Here is a 21803-nt window from a genome sequence, read left to right on the forward strand (position 1 = left end):
ACTAGTTGTTGCAGATAAGGGAAACCATGGGACCTATGTTTCTTTGGGCCTGGCTTACTTCACTTAATATAATTTTTTTCCAAGTCTTTCCATTTCCTAACAAATGGGGCGATGCCATTCTTTCTAATGTAGGCATAGAATTCCATTGTGTATATATACCACATTTTCTTGATCCAGTCATCTATTGGTGAATTGAGGGGGCATCTGGGTTGTTTCCATATCTTAGCTATGGTAAATAATGCTGCGATAAACGTAGTTGTGCTGGTAGCTTTAGTATAGCCTTGTTTGTGATCGTTTGGGTAGATACCCAAAAGTGAGATTGCTGGGGAGCTCTATGTGGAGTCTTTTGAGAAACCTCCATACTGCTTTCCAAAGTGGTTGAACAAGTTTACACTCCCACCAACAATGCAGTAAGGTTCCCTTTTGGCCACATCCCCTCCAGCATCAGTTGTTACTAGATTTCTTGACTATAGCTTAACATGGCAATTTTTCTTGAAAAACAGAAATTCCTAGTTTTCATGAACATTTTGGAAGTAGAAAAGCAAAAGGAGAAACACTGATGAAAACAAAAGGCAATGACGACCAGTGTTTGTTCCGATTTTTAGTCTTCGCTGAGTTGTTGTCCCTCTTCCCTCTGTGCTGGTTCTGGAGTTTTTAAGCTGGTGTTGGGCACTGTCTCTTAGGACGGTACTCTACCACAGCTCTACTTCAGGCCTTTTGATGTTTAGGTGGAGATAGGTGTCTCACAGATTTATCTGCCTGAGCTAGTTTTGAACTGTGATCCTCAGCTATGATTACAGGCATAAGCCATTGACACCCAATGACCCTGCTGCCTCAGCCTCCTCAGTGCTGGGGTTCCAGACATGCACCCACCTGCCTGTCTGCCCTTTCATAAACCTCTCTCCTTTTTTTTTTTTGTTGGTTGTGAGGCTTGAACTCTGGGCCTGGGCGCTGTCCCTCAGCTCTTCAGCTCAAAGCAAGTGATCTCCACTTAAGCCACAGCGCCACTTCCTCTTTCTCTCCTTTTGCATGAGAGACAGGAAGAGGTCAAGGCCAGCAAGCTAGTTCCTAAATGAGTCAAAGCGTCTCTGTGGCAGACTTTGGACCTTGTAGAGTAATTAAAGTTAAGGTCTTGGGAAGGGAGGAGCTGGAGCTGGGAACCAAGTTGAAATGAAAGGAAGGACTTGAGAGAACTAACTTCTTTGGTAAGATCAGACTACTTTTTTTCTCCCCTATAATTTGCAATTCTATTCAATAGGAAACAGAAAAGGAAGGCATGGTAGAGAGGCAAAAATAATGGAAACCAAATGGCAATCAGAAGGAAAGAATGTGGCGGGGAAAGGCGAAGCCTGAGCCCTCTCTCTCTCCCAGAGTTAGCCCCAAGCTGTAATCCTTTCATTGAACTTCTGCCCAGCTCCAAAGTGTGCAGCTGTTCCCAACAAGCCTCATGAAACATCTACTGGGAAAATGGGGTGGTTTGAGGCAAGCAGCATCTTAAGTAAATTTGTATTATAATTGCAAGAAAGCAGATCTGAGAGCATCTGAATTAGAGATTTGTTTATTTTTCACTCCTTTTAAGGAGCATAAATAAATAAACAACAATAATGAAACCTTTCCTTAGAGTATGTAATGAACTGTGGTTAGGAAGGATTTAAGATGGTAATTACTTCAGCTGTGGTAATTTTAAGACAAACACCATTTACGTAAGGAATATGTCTTTGTATATGTATTTTTCCAATATGCAGATATCTATTTCACGGTTGTTGCAGGAATCAGACGTAAGACAAGTTATTTAATGGGAATAGGCTTACTTATTTCATCGTATATTCATTCAATATTAAAAAAACATTTTTTTGTTAGCCTATATAAGTTGTACAATGTGGGGGGGTACTTTGTGACATTTGTATACATGCACATGATGATTTCATTCACTATATGAGTGTATTCAGTGTGTTCAATGCATTAAAATGATGGAGCGTTTTCTCTTGCACTGTACTTGGTCTGCCAAGAGGCTGAGCAGCTCTGCTGCTTGGCTCTATCACCTTCCCTGACTGCAGGGGGGAGATGGGAGATGGAGATTCTAGGCTCAAGAACAGCCCTCCTCACTCACAGGCCGGGGTGCTGTGGGAATGGCCAGTTAGCACTAGTGATCAGTAGCTCCTTCCCAGCCTTCTGTTCCTGCCAAGGCTATTTTATCTTTGGCCCTCATAGGTAGAAAGAGGTGTCCTTTGCCTATCCAAAGAGCTGACCCAGGTTGTGCTATGGTATATAAATTCAGATTTATGCAAAGGATGATAGTCTTTAGATGAGCACTTTCAGTTGATACAGGGAATTAAGACTGAAGAGTCTAGCTCTTGACTGCTCCAAAAAAATCTCCCACGAGGTCCCCAGGACATTAAGTTATGTACGTCGGAGTCTTTCCCTTCTGCTTCACATATATGAATGCTTGCGTCTGCAGGTGCAGATAGCCGGTTTGTAAAAGGAGGTCATTTGAGCAGATGGTCGTAGAGGTTGCCTACGCTCTGACCTTCCACCACAGCCACTGTCAGAATCCCCTGAGACCTTTAAACGCAGTCCAGATTTTGAGATGGCACTCAGATGGAAAGGCCCTTCACCAAGTCTTTTGATTGTTTTGATGACTTGCTAATAATTTTGCACGAGTCTGATTTTCTTTTTTTTTGCACTTAGAAACTGAGGTTGCAAAAGTGTACAACTGTTTTTCTGTAAGCCCCTTGGAGAGTTCCTCTAAATATCACAGAATTTCTGGAGGGCCACAAGAGACATCTGAACTTAGGAGCATTATGTTTAAACACTTGTTCTTTTCCGTAAATGGTTTTTGCAACACTGGACAAGTTACCCATTCCCTTTAAACTCAGTTTCTTGTCCAATGTAATCACTCCTCTGTGTAATCCTTCTCTCCCTGATTCCAATTTCACCTTTCCTGCTGTGTGCTAGACATTCTCTTTACGATATCTCAATCATACCCCAAGCATTGCTCCAACAGGTAACTCCCATTACTCACTCTCCTTCCATTAACTTGTCTCCTGCCTAGACACCTATGTGACCTGCATAGTGAATAGAGATCCTTCTTTCCCTCCTTCTCCAGCACCTTCTCAGTCAATGGATGGACAGACCACTTGGACTCTTTCTCCTGTTACTCCTCTGCTCCCTGTCCTGTCTCCATTTCTGTGGCCATTACCCTGGTTGCAATGATTATGATTTTGTGTCTGAAATAATGTGATGGTTCCTCACAGGCACCGGCTCTCCTGTAGCATCTGTTCCACCCCCTTCATTTTCTCCCCTCTCCCTGCTGCACATTTCGTCTCTTCCAGACACATTGCTCATCCTGCAATTTTTCTTCTTAAAGTCTTTAAATGAATCTCTTTGCAAACTGGAGATAGGCCAAATGGAATGTGCATTTAATACATGTGAAGCCCCCGGCGACTCTCACGCCAGGCCGGTGAAGCTCTTGTGCTTCCTCCTGTTTGTATTTCCTTGTCATCTTTGGCAAGGAAACCACAGTGAGGTTGTGACCTGCTCAGTGCCCTGAACATAAAGGCTGTGACGTCCATGTGCTCCAGGGCAGGAAACATTAAGTCTGAGCAGCCTGGTGAGGGTGGTGTCTGCTGAGTACCTCCCCTGCCAGACAGTGTATGTCTAGGTGTCCCCTGGGAAACAGTTTGAGAGTATGTGCACATTTGTTTATGTCGTATTACCACTAATGAACTTACATCAGAACCATGGATATTTTCTTTTGCCTGAAATAATTTCTTCTGTTTGCCAAACAGTAATTTTCTGTTTTAATGTATAATACTGTTTCTTGTTGGAATTTTATAACTCTCTTGTTCATTGATGGATCTACTTATTTCTTTCTCCACCTCTCTGTGATATGGTACATGGCTACAGGCATGATTTATTGCGATTTGTGTTTATTTTGTTGCTCAGCATCCCCAGCTTTCACCTGTTCACTCCTGTGTCTTTCGGAATATATCCATTCTTTTTCTTTTTCATTTTTGGTAGTTCTGCTGTTTTCTGGTTCAAGAGGTTTTAGGCTCAGCCTACTCCAACCTTGGATTCTGCCAGCTATCGGCCCAGGAAGCTGTGGTTTTCTTGTATTTTAGAATACGTCATTTTGATGCTAACATCTGTGCTCAGGTGTACTCCGTGGGAGTGGTGTTTCATAATACTCTTTTTCAAAGACTAGGCCTCAGAGCCTCCCAACATTACATATTCAATATGCAAAATTAAAAGATTCTGTAGCCCTGATTAAGCTTCATCTAGCCATTTTGGAATTACGCGTCCTTAATGAGTGATAAGGTGCTCAAAATCTCCATTGGCAGAGTCAACACCAGATGGTTTTGATGGGCCTTCTTATTTGATAGCTATGTAGGAATACATTTCTATCCAAGCCACTGATGGGGACAGCCGAAGCTCTTGTTGGCCTGCATTTTACTGACGTCTTTAGTCTCATTTCTTGCCATTCCATGATGAACCTCACCTTATGCTACTATTAGCCCTTGAACCTGTTTGCCTTTTCACTTGCTCATAACATTACCATGCCTTTTACCTGAAATGCTTCTCCTGTCTAACTTCAGCTTCTGCACAGACAAGTCTTGATAGATGACTTGGAATATCGATCCCTCACTAAGTTGTCCAAGCCTTGGTGGCATGCATCACTTCTGGATTTCATGCTACACTTTGTGTACTGGAGAGTTCTTTCTCCTCCTCGCACCAATCTTTGCCAGTGTGCTTATTAATTAGCACCTAACTCATACTCCATAAAAAATGGGCAAATTGTGTCAGTAGTGTTTGTATAAGGCTTGTTAGATTCTACCTATGATCTTTGGTTGTGTAACAAGTCACCCGGAACTGTGTGGCTTGAAATAACCATCATGTGTTTAGTTCATAATTCTGTGGGTTGGCAATTTGGCCTGGGACCAGCTGGACAGTTCTTTGTGCCCACTCATGAATCTGTGGTCAGCTACAGATGAATGAGGTGATTCCACACGTGGAGACTGGCTGATTGCTGCATAGAGCAAAAGCAATAGCTGTGTTTTCCTTCATTTGGAAGGAAACCCTGATTTGGGCCTTATTCAAAAGGAGCTGGCAGATTCTGAGAAGTAAAGAAGATGCTGGAGAGAACCTGAAAGATACTTTTGGGTCTATGTTCAAAATTGGTACAGCATTCTTTTTGCCACCACCCACTAGATGAAGAAGTTGTAATACCACTCAAATCCAAAGATGTGGAAACAGAGTCCACTTCTTGATTAGAGGTAGTGGGATGTATTATGACCATTTATGCAGTTTACACCTTGGTTGTAATGTATGTTAATTGAGAGTTATCATTTGTAATATAACTATGAGCTGGGTTCTAATTTACCTTATGAATATGCATCATTTCATTTTAATCTTCAAACCATTCCATTTCCAAATGTTACTGCTGCTTCTCCAGCTCTGTCACCTAACTTGTCTTCAAATTAGCCTATTCTGGAGTACCCACTGCAGCTGTTTGAGGGAAATACAGATAAGGATGTGCTGTGCAGCTAATTACTTGGATTTAGTTAAATCTGAAAAGTATATTCCCAGGCACAGAAAAATATAGACTCAAGTAATATAAAAAGCATGTCACCAAGAAAAAAGCACCCTGTTTTTGGATCCTTGAATTGTATTTTTCTTTTTCAGCTTTGTTGTCTTAAAAATTGATAATTTTTTGCTTTCATTCTGTCATACCAGTTGATCTATTTCCTTTGTAACATAGCATTCATCTTTCTTCTTTCTTATGGGACTCCTCTCTGCTCAGAAGGTCTTTCTTTAAAGGACAAAGCCATCTTATGGACATATCCATTGGCCTCTTTCTAGGAAGGCAAGGGGTGCTTGGAGTTAGAACTTGCATGATGAACCTCAGCATTCACTGTTGGTGTCTGAACCTTCTTATCCTGATTTGCATGGCCACTACACTGACATTTAATTTGATTTCCTCACTAGATCTTAGAAGGACACATAACAATATCTTACATTTGCAAGGTATTGCAAGACATTCTCTCTAAAAGAGAGAATAGCATGGACATTAAGTGAGCTTTTGGACTTTCTACCTAAGGAATGATTCTTCGCCTGATTGCCTGTGATTTTCTTTCTCATGGTATCTGAATAAAACTTTCAGAAATCCATTTTTCCCCTTTAATACAAAATGAGTTTTATGAAAACGCTTGGAATCGGACAATTCTGTCTTTTAAAGAACAACAGGGCTTCTTTCTTATCTTCGAGGGCACTGTGGTCACCTTACTTTCTAACTCCTGGTCTGCTTGAAGCTTGGCATCCAATTGTTGTGCTTATAGAGGGGAAATTTGCTTTGTGACCTGGGATATATGGGATGGAAGTGTGTGTTGCAAAACTCAATACATAAAGCTGCTGCTTTTGATACAGTGTGGCTCATGGAGAGATGGGATTTAGCTGCTAGTAATGAGAATTTGATGTGACTGGAAATTGAACAGACGCGTCTTTTTATTGAAGGTGCTGAGCCTTATAACAATCATTCAGTGGCAGAAGTTATTGTTTCTCACATTACTTTTCAACTACAAAACCCTTCGAAGCCTTATAGGAAAAAATCCTGATCCTTGTTCAAGCAACAACAACAGAAAACTTACTTTCTTTCCCCTTAAAGCCATCGAAAGCAAAACAAGGTAGTGATAGCCTCCTGTTTAAAGACTTCCATTCTTCTCTATGTCTTCTATTCATCTTTGTTGATCAGAGCTGCTCTCTGATGATATTTCATTTTCCTCTCCAATCCCTATGAAACTCTTAGGAGAAATAGAAAAAGAGAAAGAAAAAAGAAATTTAGACATACCATGGCAGGCTTGAAGAATACATAGATGTACTTTGCAAAAAAAAAAAAGATATTTTTAAAACAAGATATTTTAAAAACTTTGGTTAGATTGTTTTCTTACCATGTGCATATAATTTTGTATAATTAGTTTTGTACATGAGAGTAAATATTTCAGATCTGTAGGAAAATATGACTTTTAAAGAAATTTTGAGTCTAGTATTTCAATTGATGTTAGAAGGAAAACATCTATTTCTTGCTCCATGTACAAATCAACTTTAGAAACTTGAACAATATAATATTTTTCTGCTGGTTTTTCCATTTACAAACTGGTTTCCTACTCAAATGACATAATTTGGTGAATTGATTTCTATTTCAGTACACTTTCATTCTATTTCTTTTAAAGCATCCTATCTTGCTCTTTCCTAACAGATAATTTATCTACAAAATTCAGTGTTTCATGAATTTTAATTTTTGTGTCACCAGACAGAAATATTAATTTCTGATCTCTAAATTATGCTAGGTGCAACATATATAGAATATGTAACCTTTTTTCTAGTAAATTTAAACACTATCTTATTAGGTAGTATTTTTAAGAGAAATGATCATGTGGACTTGATCATTAGTCAGCATTGTAAAGTGTGATTAAAAAGATGAGATTAAAATGTAAGATTTTACCAAGATGATAGTTATGATTTTGTCAACTATATGAGACTTAAAAAATATCAATAGTAGCACTATGTGTTTTCCGGATTATAGATGAAACAGTCCCCTCTCCACATCTTCCTTGGTTTCAATTTTCTGTTGTCAGCCATGATCCAGAAGCATTAAATGAAAAATTCCAGAGGTAAACAATTGATAGTTTTGAAGTAAGAGTGTTGCTATAGTGTGTTGTTTTATAGCAGAATGGTTCTGTTTTATTATTAGTTGCCGTTTGTTATTCATTGCCTGCTCAGCTTAGCTAATTGGTTGAGCTTATCATTGGCGGCATGGAGTGGAAGGGGCAGGGCAGGCGTACAGAGCTTGCTGCTTTCTGTGCTTTGAAGCCTACGTTGGGCATCTTGGAATTATCTCCACAGATAAGGCAGAGCTGCTATGTTTGTAATTCCACAGACAGGGCTAAGTGCCTTTTTTTGATGTGTTCTTAGGGATGTAGAGAAGAAGACCATGTCAAGTGGACCCTCTTTCATACTTCAGCATACACCACTGGAATGGAGTTTGTTTGTTTGTTTTAATATGATGTCATGAAGCCACAGGCTTCCAGCAATGAGGTTAAACCTATCCTCAGTCCTTCACTTCTCTGGTTATCCAAGTAGAGAAAACTTTTCTGGATGAAACCTGCCTTGTGGAGTTAGAAGGGAAGTACCTCTGTTCATCCTTGCTGATTGGCTGATGGATGTTGGGTGGCATTATGTAGCCGGTGCACGGTGGGGCAGGATTGAGTCAAGCGTGGGCCTCTCTTTCGCATTGTACAGTTGTGGATGGTACATAGTTTCCACATCTTCATTCCATTTCATGTGAATTATAACTTTCTTTTTCAGTTCCATTTTATATTTTTTTCACAGGTGCTTCCTTTCTTACCTAATCTTAACTCTCTACTGTTCATCAGAAACCAAGAATGCCTCACCACAACTTCAGGCTTAATGTTCATCATGGCTGTATCTAGAGTCTTGGTTGTATTCATGGCTTGTGCCACCAGCCCCTTCCTCTGGGTTTCCAGAAGGGCACGTGACCCTTCTGTGCTCAGATTCCTCTTTGTGGAGGCTGCGCGTCTGTGTGAGTGGAAGGGGTGGACCATGGTATCCCGAATTCCAAGACCCTCGTGTCTCTCCAGCTCTCTGAGATAATATTCTGTCTCAGCTCTGACTTTCACAGGAGTTCCATTGCTGGGTTCTGAAGTAGCTTTCTTTTACACACTCCTCTTGTTCTCTGATTCATGATGGTTGATCTTGACATCTGAGCCAGCCGCAACTTAGATTCATTCTTTAGCTTCTCTTCTTCACAAACCCTTCTCAAAATTTCCTGTCAGCAGCTTCTCCTGGAAAGCTGCCAGCCTTCCTCCAGCACCGTCAGCGATCACCAGCCTTTGGGAAGATGTTCGTCTCTGCCCCAGAGACCTCTCCACACAGCCCCTCTGCATCTTCCCAGCTGAGCAGCTGGGGGAAAATTTGACTTGTGAGTGATAATACAAGGTTGAGGTGGTGGTTGCTCTGGGGGTCACAGCAGGACCGTTTTGAGGAATAGCTTTGTGGTCTGCCACTTTTGAGGCATTAAGAAAAAGGGAGCAGAAATTGTCTTTTTCGCCAGCCCTCTGTTGTCTATTCTTTTGCCTGAATATATGAAGAAATAAGGGGGCTTTCCCAGGAATCAGCTTAGATGATAAAGACTACAATCGATACTCACCCGTGCAATTTGTATGCCTCCTTACAGTAAGTGCTAACCTGTCCTTCTGGCTCAAAGTGGAAATAAAACTGTCTTAGGTGATATAAACACATTTTACCCAACTAACCCATCAGCAGAAAATCTCCACATGCCAACCATGCCCTCTTTGCAAAGTGAGCTTAATCCTCACACAGCTTTCTTCCTGGGAACCTGCTGCCTCTGTTTCCAGATGAGCCTGTTTTGCTGATTGACATTGACTTTATTCCCAGAGTGGAAGTGTTAGACTCTTCCTCCTCACCTTTTGCTTCGTTATCCCTTATACCTGTGCAGATATTAAGGGCATTCACTTTTTTTTCTCATTATCTGGAATATTTATATTTGTGACTTTGATCTCTGTGCTCATTTTAAAGTAATAACTATTCTATCCATTTTTGTGAGATTGGTACTGTGTTTTTTTATATTTTTATTTTTTTATTGTAAAGATACTGGACAGAGGGGTTGCAGTTAGCTAAGGTAATGAGTACATTTTCTATTGAGCATTGTTACCCCCTCTTACATTCTCATCAGGATCCAAGGACTAAACCGCGACCTGGCCTAGTGCCAATGGGTGACGTGGTGACACCGTACCGCTGATGGTTGGCAGGGGCAGACACAAACTGGAAGTGAAGCAAGGGAGCGTGTAGCACTCTCCTAACACACCTTTGCCTACATACCTCAGAGGGAACCACACTCTTCTCAGCTAGCTAAAATTTGGGTTTGGATGATACCTTGGTTCTTAGTTCTGTGGTTTTGCTGGCTATGCACAGCTAAGAGCTCTTATTTATCTTGTTTATCATTGAATAAGGTCTTGTGTGTGTGTGTGTGTGTGTGTGTGTGTGTGTGCGTGTGTATGTTTGTGTGCGCATGTGTACTTGCTGGTAGTAGTCAGAAGCATAGGAGGTCCTTTAATTGTTTTTTTTCCCAATTAGTCTTAAAATCTTTGCACTTTTAAAACCATCCCTGGAATCTACATAAACCAACTGTACCATGCCCATTTACAACCATGTAGTGTCTAGTAAGTAGAAGAGATAGTAGACTTGCATTGTAATCACATGTCTAGATATCTAGACATCCCAGGCTTGACCCCCACCTCCCTCATGGCTGTTATTTCTGCAAATACACCTAACATCTTTCACCAAGGCTGCTAGTGAACTGGCTCTCCCGATATGATGTTTCCGCCTTAGTTTCGGCAGGCTCCTCTTTGTGTGTCATGGGGGCCAGAGCCCTGGGGGAGTGTGGTGGGATGCACTGCTGCAGGCCAGGGAAGTGCTACGTGCTCAGCTCCCTCCCTCCTTTAGTCAGGCAGGTCTGGTACTCACCCTGATGCCCAATGTTTGGGCTTTCCCGGGTTTTGCTTTTAATCTTCCCCAGTTGAGTATGATGGACTCTTCCCTGTTCCCTGCAGTGTTACCTGGGGACCAGTCTTTCAGATCCTCAGGACTGTTATTTGGAAAATTGCTGGGGAAGAATTCCTAGACAAGGAGCTGTATAAGAACAGGCAAAGGGAACATGATCTCTATATATCCATGCGTCAATGTACCTATATATCTCATATCTATGTATGGTATATGATATATATATATTATATATCTATATGGGTATATACAAATATACTACACATGATATATATACATATATATATACAAATATATATGATACACATATATAATTTGATGCCAGTCCTGGGGCTTGAACTCAGAGCCTTGGCACTGTCCCTGAGCTGTTGCGCTCAAGTCTAGTGCTCTACCATTTGAACCATAGCTACAGTTCCAGAATTTTATGGTAAATTGGAGATAAGAGCCTCATGGGCTTTTCCTGCCTGGACTGGCTTTGAACTGCAACCCTCAGATCTCAGCCTCCTCTGAATAGCTAGGATTATAGGTGTGAGCCGCCAGTGCTCAGCTTAGAACATGATATATATTTTAAGACATAACCTTTCAAACTCTTTCTGACTATGATCTTTGGTAACAAATACATTTTAATTCTAATTCAGTATACATTATAATTGAAAGCAAAGTTCTAATGTGTTTTTCTTTCATTTCATTAATATTAAATCTCTGTCTTCCACCAGCAAAACTGTTTTTATACTTTGTCAAAACTTTAAATGCTGTGTTAAATTTCAGCATGGATTTAAGGTGTGAGGTGGTTTTGTACAAGATGAAACTGCAAAAAAAAAAAAGAATTATATAATGTCTCATGCCCTGGCTCAGCTTATCTACCATTAGCGTAAAAGCTACTGAAGTGTTGAAATAAGGAGCACTCAGAGACTAGAACATGGCAGGTTTGCCTTGCCCGCCTCTGACTGGACAGGTCAAGTGTGATGAGTTAGCGGATGGTTTATTATTCTGGGTGGGAAATGACAGCAGTAGACCTACATGGTTAGTGGGGAAGATGGCAGAGTGGACGCCTTGCAGCTATTTGCTGTGCACAATATTTGTAGAACATAATGGCTCTGTAGTCGAAGGGAGCCATAGGTGCCAAAGATGCTGCTGCAGGTCTAGCCAGCCAAGTTCGGTGTTCGCACCTATCTGCCGGGAAGGGAGATGTGGAAGACACGCAGGGGAGTGATACGACCTCATCTAGGGTGGAGGAAGGAGTTCTGGCAGCTGAAGGTGTGTTTATACTGTGAAGTACAGACCTCTTGCCTATTGGGCAGCTCTGGAAGGTATCCCGGCACGTACCTTAGTCCGCCTCACTGATAGGAAATGCAGCGGGGATGCATATCATTCAGCTAGCCTTTTGTCAGTCGTTAGCTGACAGGCAGGCACCAATTCTCCAGCCCTTTGACTGGCTATGTGGGTTGAGTTCAGGAGACTTTAATGGCCAGGAGATGTAAATACTGGCAGCCGGACGTTGGGCAAATGAACCAGGGACTGTGGATAGATCACAGAGGGGAACCTCACGCTCCTTGCGCTGGGGCAGGAGCTTTGTGGAGGCACAGGTAGCTGCCATCCTCAGCTCGGTGTTAGGACTATTGCATCTGACTTTAAATTTGGGGACACATAAATAGAGATGTTGGATTTGTCAGTCTAGGATTGAAAAGACGGTGGGAATGAGGGGCCTCTGGGGGAGAGGCAGGGATTAAACAGAGGTCGATTTTGGTCTCTGGGAAGAAACTCCGGGTTGGGGAAAACTTCTGGTTCTGCCCACAGGAATGGCAGCTGTGAGTGGGCACAGCCAGGGGAGATGCTAGCATGAAAATTGAGAAGAATCCTATAAAAGAGGAGCAGAAGTTCAAGCCCTGAAAACCAGAGTTAGGCAGCAAGAGAAGAGTTATAGAGAAGGAAGAGAAGGCCTACAGGACACAGTGTGGCCTCTACTGTGCCAGGAAGGAGGGAAGCAGGAGAGAGTGACTGTGGGGGGGCTGTAGAACAAAACTGTCTGTGCTCAGATGCCCAAAGCTGCGCGACCTTGAGCAGGTAGAACACAGACAACAATGGTCCCTGCCTCGTGGAGTTGCTATGGTAGGAAGAATCAAGGGATAAAGTCCTCAAAACAGTGCTAGGCAGATGGTACAGATCGAAAGGGCATTGTTGCTAACTTCATTCTTCACATCCTATTTTACTGAAAGCCAACAATGCCTCCTTTATTCAGAATTGTCTTCAGGCCTTGCTGTTACTTGTCCCAAGGATTTTGCAATAGCTGTCAAAATTGGAAAAAGCTCTTCTGACCTCCAGTGTTCGGTGGACAGCTAGTTTCTCTTGAGATTGTATTTTGGCGGGGAGTTCAAGGTCCCAATAGTTGCCTACTTTCTCCTTAAAAGACTCTTACGTTTCAAGATAGAAGGTGATATTAGTTTACTCAATCCATGTCAAGGTCTTCCACTGTTTGCCACCCACATGCGAGACTTTGGTGTGGCAGCCTGGGTGCCAGTGGGGCGCTGAGCAGAACCGAGGCGGCACCCCAGCTTCGGCTGCACACCTCCTGTGCGAAGCTGAGGCGATTCACGCGCGCTTGTGGATGTAAGAAGTGCCCTCCTGGGGCGCTTGGGGTTTCTGCCTTCCATCTCAAATGGCGTGAGAACCCAAGTTCTGTCAGGTGATTTGACAAGACTTCCCAAGCTCCCTGCAGCAGGGCGGCGGGAGTTCAGGACCCGCCTTCCCGATGCTTCCTCCTCTCTGCGTGGAGCACTCCCTGCTCCCCCAGAGCACCCAGCCGTCTAGAACCGGGCACGACATCATCCCCTCACAGGGACGGGCAGCTGGGTCAGGCCTGCAGCCGAGCCCCCGAGTCCTCTCATCGCAGCAGATGAAGCTGACTCCAGCCCTCATTCCACACCCAGGGGAGATCCAAGGCACCCTCTTGCCATCCCACTTTCTGAAGTTGCTTCGACCAGTTGGCACTCTCAGGGCCGTCTGCCCCCTGTTTCTGCTCCGTTGGGTCAGTCTAACTGGTTCGTTTGCCCAGGCTAGCTCTGCTCTCACGCCCTTACCCTCCAGAAAAAGCAAACTGATCCTCACACTCAGCCTTCGCACGCTGCCATCGGAAGGCAGCAAGTGCCCTTTCCTCACACGAGGGCAGCTGGCAGGCCTGGGCGTAAATTGTGTAGAACATGGAAGTTGGGTTCCTCCCCTACCTCCCCACCCTCCTCTACTTCTGTGACTCTCAGAGAGGAGATCACAGAAGGGGAAATGCCCTGTCCCGCTCTTCCCCCTTTCCAATGAACTGCCCCTGGTGTCTGGCTCAGCCAGGCTCGGCCGCCAGGCTCTGCTGGGGCTGCGAAGAGGCTCTTGTCGTGCTGTGCATCCAGCAAAATGCAGTTTCCTCCCTCGGGGCCGCGTGGACAGGCCAGTGGGAGTGGGCCGGGGTCTTGTCCAAGGAAATCGGACGGCGAAGCCAAAGGCAGGATGTGTGCTCGCTGGCAGCGACCAGACAGCAACTGTCCACTTCATCAAATAGCAACTGTCCAGGTCATAAAACAACACATGTTCCCTCTCCTCGCAGGCTGCCGCCTCCCTCTGCACTCCCAGGGCTCCCGGGCCTTGGTCAGAACCCTTACTCTGCTTTATCACTTCCTAGTTCGTATTAGGTATCTAGTATCTGCCATGACATTGCGCCAGGGTTTATCAGACATACACAACCTTGGGGGCAAGATCCAAGTTGTAGTGTTGTCGCTTTATAGTCCAAGGGGCTGGGATTATAGGCTTTAATTTCGCCCATGGTGACATAGCTAGATAAGCACACGGGAAGCGCCATCACGCGCTCTCCCCAGTGAGTCTGGGGTTTTGTGAAAGCGAGAGCCATGTGGCTTTGAAGTAATGAGTCCTCCGGTACTTTGAAGGACTTCAGTCATTTTGTGGCTTGAATGAACACTGCAGACTGCAAGAGAGGAGGGAACAATCCAGATACAATACATATGTGTACACCTATGTGCACACACATATATAATGTAGATCTGTATAGAATATAAGCCGGCATTATATCATCTCTAATATCTAGTATATCTGAACATGCATATGTGTGTGTGTGTGTGTGTGTGTTTGTGTGTGTGTGATGGAAATGAGAGCTGGAGACTACTGGCTCAATCACATAGCCAGGTAAAGTTCCCTTAGCTCGGAGGAGTTGCGCCATCCTACTCCAGAGAGATGGCCATGAAGAATAAGGGCGTGCCTTCCTGTGGCTCTGTCCTTCTGCCAGCACTGCCACCATCCTGGTTTGCTCATGTGGAGTTCACAGACCTTAATTATGTCCCGCACAGCATGAGACACCCTGTCCGTTCCTTCAGAGAGAACCAATTTGTCCTCCAGACGGTGCCATCTTCTGGCCCTTGGGGAAGAGAGAAGCATGACAGCCCTGCCACGCAGCGCTGGGTCCCCTCTGAGGCCCAGCCCTGCCCCAGGACCCCTCCCCCCCAGCAGCCCTGCCCCAGGACCCCCCCCCCCGGAGCAGCACTTGGTCCTGGTGGATGTGCAGAAGAAGGGGTGATCAGTTCTCCTCGGAGCCCACGGCCCTGCCATGGTGTGACCCCCGGAACTCTTCATCACCTCCATTGAAACAGAAGAGAAGCGCTCTGTGAGGATGGGAGCTGACCAGCCTGCTAGACGGAGCTCAGGACAGCTAGATTTAAAAATGCCTGCCCTCTTCTTTCCGAGCCCTGAAGGACAATGTGAGGCGTGTCATCGTTCTTTCTCCTCTGAGAGCCCTGGAACAGAGCCAGGGGTGGGGACGATTGCCAGAGGGAGTAAAGAAGATATTTGAAGCATCCCAGCCTTCTCCTCGTCTCCAGTCTGTGTTATCCCTCGATGAGCCCTTAGGTTGCTCCAGGTCTCCATGCCGCCCGTCTACCCATCCGAGAAGGGAGCTCTTGCAGAGCGGAGGCTGCTCTCCCTTCCTCTGTGTTCACGTTCAATACACAGCCACCCTGGGAGAGGCCGAGAGAAGGCAAGGCACCCACACTATGATTCACCCACACCCTCACCCCATGCTTGCTCCTTCTAGAATCTTCCCAGTGAGGGTCCTCCCTCCTTCCCTCTTCTCTACGCTCTTGTCCCTTTGACTCCAGTGTTTGATTAGATGCCCTGATGGAGTTCCACTGTAGATTTCTTTAGAGGATGAAGAGCCTTCTCCTAAATTTTATCTGGGAATTCTCTAGAACCTGACTGTGGCTCCCCAGCCCCTTCCCCATCTCCTGTTTGGGGGGAAGCAGTAGGGAGAAGGAGACCCAGGAGCCCAGGCGGAGCTGGTGATGCTGCGTGCCTTTTGCCATGGTGCGCGGTGCAGGTCAGAATGGAAAGCACTCGGGACAGAACGTCGGGAGGCCCAGGATGGGTCGTTGCTGTGTCCCCTCGGGTCACGGCGTGGCTCCTCTCCAGCTATTAGTGCTCTCATCTGTAATCGAGAAGGCGGGACAGGTGCTCGAGTCCTGTTTAATTCTGACATCCTGTAATTCTCAGGGCAGTAGGGAGTATTCATTGCTGAAGGATCTCACAGACATGGTTTTTATGGCAGTCGAGTATAATAATTAATATTCCCAGTGATGACTTTGGGTCATCCAGGAAAATTACATTGTGCCCAATGTGCTTTTAAGGAAGGACTCAAACTCTAATACATTTTAGAATGATTTTCTGTCAGAATGTTGAATGAACGAATCTGTCTACACACACACACACACACTCCATATTTGATCTTGATAAAGATAATATTCCTGTTATCCAGAAAACATGTCATCTTGAATAACTTAAATTTCATATACAGAGTGCAGCTTGGGATAGCTATGAAGCTTTTGGTCAGCTCATTCCAGCTTCAGATGGGCTGTTAAAGAGGCAATTAAATTTACTCTCCAGTGGTATCGATTGTCCATTGTAATATGTTGTCCTCTGTAACACAGAGCCACCAGAAAGAACCTCTTCTTCCAATTAGTATATTGATGTTATCATTCGCATTTTGGGAACTAGACTCTTCTTTTGATGGTGTCCTTGTTTCTCTGCTTGGATAGCAACATTCTTTGGAAGGCTGCGGTTCCGTTAGTGACAAAAAGCTCCAGCCACTGTAGTTTCCATGTGTGTACCCTCAAGGCCTGAGACTGACATTGCTCGGTGGCAGCTGGGGCTTCTACATTCAAGTGTTCCTAGGTAGGTCCATCTCTGATGCTTTTGCTGAGAGGTTTGGGATATTGCTGTTGTCTGGGGATTCTCTCTGAGCTTATCTTTGATCACAGGCAGTTCTTCCCAAGAATGGCCTAAGCCCAAATCATCCTTAGCTTCTAGCTCTCTCTCCAGACAAGGAGGAAGACTTTAAGAGTCCAAGTTCTCAAACAAACATGGTGGCCATACATGGAATTATGTTTATGCTACCTGACTAGTACAGTGTCCAAGATTACTTCTTATGTGTTCTCAGATTATTTGTCTCAAAAGAGCTTGGATACAGTGCAGCAGGTATTAAATTGATGCCCAAATTTGTTTTCCTGCTAAAGAAATATATGATTTAAAGTGAGAATTTTTTTTCAATGCCAATCCATAGAGATGACATCTTTTAGGAAATGTAAAAGCAGTCTTTTTTTAAAAATTTTATTATTCTGCCTGCCAGAGTTTGCGTGTCATTCCACACATTGCAGCCAAGTCACTTAACCTTCATGGTATTTAGCTTTCCTGAGCTATAAAATGGGATATAAACTCCATGACCTCCAATGGCCCATTTGGCTCCTTTGCTCTGTGACTTGCTAGTGATCCACTGGATGAAGGACACTTTTCTGTTGCCAAATGTTGCTAATTGGGTTACAGGAAAGGAGTGCAGAGCTTTGGAAGGTCCGTTTTAAGTGTTGAATGTTTAATCGTTGCCCAGGTAATTCTGCAAGTGCCAGGGAGCTCAGAAGCCAAGGGACCCTCCCATACATCGTAGAGAGGCTCAGGGCATGGAGAAACGTTAGGGCCTTTCTGTCTTTAGACAGGTGTCTCATGGTTTGAAAGAGTCTGACTGGAATGCTCAGAGGCCTGTGGGACTTCAGCAGTGCCGTTTGGACACACTGACTTGGGGGTAAGCTTTAAAATTTGTAGATGTCACAGTATAACTTCTGGAGAGATTATTTGTCATTCTGGCTGCCTTGGGAAAGTACAGAGAAAGCTCCAGAAGGAGAAGAATAAAGAACACAGATAAAGGGTACAAAAATGTATTGCTGTATAATGAGAACTAGACAGAATCGAAAGTGTTTTTCAGAGTCTTGAATGAAACAAAGACAGAAGGTGTAAGTGAAATAATGGGATTATATGATTATATAAAATGATTATATGATGATTTTTACATTGGAAAATATCACAAATTATTAATTTTGTGTTCACATATGGAGGGTAAAATTGGTAATTTTTACCTTAGATTATTAATATTATTCAAAAAGCACATGTTGCTTATGTAACTTGGAAAGTTAATAGAAGTGGGGATTCAGCGTCATCTTGGAATTTTTCTACTGTAGCCTCAAGATGTGTAATGAATAAATGGTATACCTTTAGTTAAATTAACAAGAGAAATTAAGACTATTTTGAAATACTGTTTGGATACTACTTTGAATATTGTCCTATGTTATTAATTAACAGCACTACTAACCAATTCTTAAGCATTTCTATTTTTGCTACTTAGTTGATTTTCTAGAATATCCTTATCTAATCATGATATTTTCATTCTCCTAAATCTTATGTGACATATAGGAAGCCGGGCTTCTGATGCATGGAGCTCACTGTTAGCTTCTTAGTATGGGACATGCACATTTTATTCTTGGACTAAGCAATTTTTAGATAAAATAACTGTTTGAGAATTCTGAATGTCTCAGTCATTTTTCTTGAAATTTGGAACACTGGTTATTTGAACTGAGAACCATTCTGTATATCTGTGCTGGACTGAAGAACTCTTGTTCTTTACACAGATGAGGTAGCATTGAATGTAATTGAAGGTAAAGGAAGTCTTCAGGATGAATAATTATCCAAACGTAAGTTTGCCTTTTGGTTCAGAGCAGGGACTCTGAGGTAGATTGATAGTCTTTTTTGCCTTTTTGATTATATTTATCTTCAGCTTAGCAGATATGGGTTAGGAGTTTTTGTTTTATCCAGATTTGGGTCTTGAACTCAGGGCCTGGTCACTGTCCCTGAGCTCTTTTGCTCAAGGCTAGTGCTCTACTACTTTGAGCCACAGCTCCACTTCCAGTTTTCTGATGGTTAATTGGAGATAAGAGTTCAATGGGACTTTTCAGCCAGGGCTGTCTTTTAGTTGCGATCTCAGATCTCGGCCTCCTGAGCAGTTAGGATGACAGGTTTGAGCCACCAATGCCCTGTGGGCTAGAAGTTTCTTTCTTTCTTTCTTTCTTTTTTCTTTTCTTTTTTTTGTCAGTTGTGGGGCATTGAACTCTGGGCCTGGGCACTGTCCCTCAGCTCTTCAGCTCGAGACTAGCTCTTTACCACTTGAGCCACAGCGCCACTTTTGATTTTCTGGTGGTTAATTGGAGATAAGAGTCTTACGGACTTTCGTGCCTGGGCTGGCTTTGAACCATGATGCTCAGATCTCAGCCTCCTGAGTAGCGAGGATGACAGGCGTGAGCCACCAGCGCCCCTTGTGGGTTAGAAGTTTTATCTGCGGATCCCAAACGTCACTTAGCACATTCTCAATGACCTTGAGTAAATGATTACTTTCTCTGTGCCTCAGTTTCTGTTGTTTAGTCTTATTTAAAGTGCCATTGTAAGCATTCTTCACATAATAGCTCAATAATACTTCAGCTATCTATCATTTTAATTAAAACATTTTATTGTAAAGATGATGTACAGGGGTTTACAGTTACATATGTCAGGTAACGAGCACATTTCTTTTTGAACAGTGTCACCCCTTCCCTCATTCTCTCCCAGTTTTTCCTGTTGACGTCTCCAACCCCCTCCCCCCCAAGTTGTATAGCTCATTTCCAGCTTAGTGTCTGGTAAGTATCATAGCTGAATTGAATTGATTTTTACTGCTACTATTTTTATTATGTATAAATTTGTATAAATGAGTATAAATTTGCTGCAAGGTTACTATATTTCATCTTCATATCATTTTGGATTGAATTAATATAAAGGCCATTTTTCTAGATATACTTTTATTACAATACTTTTTCTCATGATTCTTTTGGCATTTGTACAGATAAACTTCCATAAATTTGCTCATTTGTTTTCTATACACCAATAACCTAGGCCTTTCAGATTCAAACTTTAGATTTCATAATGATAACCTACACAGCTTCTGTAATGTGCTCAGAAAACTCACATGGCTTTGTTTTCTGTGTTCATGGAAAATCAATTCAGTAGAAGTTTTTTCCTCTGTTACTGGATAGGTATTTCCCCAGGTTCATTACTCCTGGATAATCGGAAGTCCTAAGGTCGCTGTCTTCATGAAATGCAGTCTCAAGTGACAAGCTAGGTTGTCTGCTCCAGTATATTCATCCACACTGGATCTTCACTCAATGCTCCCCTCCAGCGAGGGCGGCTTCCCTGGGCCTCTGTCTTGGGGGAGTTGATATGTCAGCCTTGTCCATCTGTGCTCTGGCCTCTCTTCTCCCGCTCTCTCTGGAGCTGTTGCTTCCAACCTAACCAGAGTCAACATAGGATCAAAGGGAAGAAAATACAAGGATGGGGAGATCTTTTCTGAGTGAGGAAACCATAATCTGTTTTTACTTTCCTTGTTCTAGTGGGATCCTTTCTTTCCTTCCTTCCTTCCTTCCTTCCTTCCTTCTTCCTTCCTTCCTTCCTTCCCTTCCCTTCCTTTCTTTTCCCTTTCCTTCCTCCCCTCCCTCCCTCCCTTCCCTCCATCCCTTCCTCCTTCTTCCCTCCTGCCCTCCCTTCTTGTTTTCTCCCTCCTTCTTTTCCCTTTCCTTCCTCCCCTCCCTCCCTCCCTTCCCTCCATCCCTTCCTCCTTCTTCCCTCCTGCCCTCCCTTCTTGTTTTCTCCCTCCCTCCATCCCCTCCTTCCCTCCCTCCCTCCCTCCTTTCCTCCCTTCTCTCCATCCATTCCTCCTTCCTCCCTCCTTCCCTCCCTTCCTTCTTATTTGGCAGTGCTAGAGACTGAACTGAGAGCTTGTGTGTACTGCATAAGTATTGCACTACAATCCATGCACAAGGTCATTTCTGTAGTTTCTTCCGCGTGCCTCTGATGGCAACTTACTTCATGACCTGAGGAAGCCTTTTACCTTTCAGCTTCAGCAGAGGCTCAGCCCCTGCCCGCTCCTGCACACGGCTCCTGCCACCCTCTCCTGTCCCCTTCTGAACCCGAGTCAGAGCACCTCTGGGGTAGCTTGTCTCCTGTGGATTTCCGCGTCTGGTCTTGAGTGCACACTCACACAGCTGTCCTGGTGAATGTGAGGCCTGTGGACTCTTAACACCGCAGCATGCAAAGCCAGGGCTGCACACGGCTCCCGCTGACCCTCTGCAGGAAGATCTCACATCTCTGCCCTCCCGGCTCTCCCCTCCATGATGGCTGCCATCCTCCCAGGACTACTTCCCCACAAACGTCTCCCAATAAAAACCTGCTTCTTTCCTCCTTTGCCCCTTCCTGCGGGGTGGGGTGGGGCAGCGTCTGAGGGTGTGCGGGCAGCTTCTCCCCCAGTTCAAACGGCCAAGTTAAAACCCATTCTTTACAAGATGCTGGTCGGCCTTTCTCGTAGAGTTTAAACGTATTTCAGAAATGTTCCTGTGGTTGTTGACAACACAGAGATTACAAATTAAAAATAACCAGGGTCACATAACATCGTGGGCAAGGTAAACGTTCAGTGACAGTGGAAGATGCAGAGCTGAAGCTGCCCCACCAGTGAAGGAGGGTGTGGGGGGGGACCCGTCCTGCAGGGTGAAGCTGCCGAATCCTAATATCAGACCAAAATAAACAAACAAGCCACCCCCACACTACACGCTCACCCTGCAAGGCAGTAAAGTGACCTTCCAGCGGCACAGTTCCAAGTTGCACTAATGGATTTATCTCCCTCAGAAAGAAAAGTTCTATTTCATTTTCTGCCTATCATCTGCAAATATAATAGATTACAATGCTAATGGGAAATTAATCGTGTGACATTGGTAATGAGTGTGCATAAAATTCATTGACTTGAAAATAGAAGCCATCACAGT

The 21803-nt window shown here is 43.9% G+C and overlaps 1 protein-coding gene across 4 annotated transcripts in view; it reads left to right on the top strand.

Moving 5' to 3' along the window:
• Positions 1 to 1123: 1123 nt before the first annotated feature.
• Positions 1124 to 21803, top strand: part of Inpp4b (inositol polyphosphate-4-phosphatase, type II, 105kDa) — a 354826-nt gene continuing 334146 nt past the window's right edge. For all 4 annotated transcript variants that reach the window (XM_013029535.1, XM_013029536.1, XM_013029537.1 and 1 more), the window contains exon 1: positions 1124 to 1205. The gene's annotated coding sequence lies outside the window, so the exon portion shown is untranslated. The remainder of the gene's footprint in view (positions 1206 to 21803) is intronic.

This window comes from Dipodomys ordii, unplaced genomic scaffold (assembly GCF_000151885.1).
Source record: "Dipodomys ordii isolate 6190 unplaced genomic scaffold, Dord_2.0 Scaffold119, whole genome shotgun sequence".
In the NCBI taxonomy this organism is placed as follows: Eukaryota; Metazoa; Chordata; class Mammalia; order Rodentia; family Heteromyidae; genus Dipodomys; species Dipodomys ordii.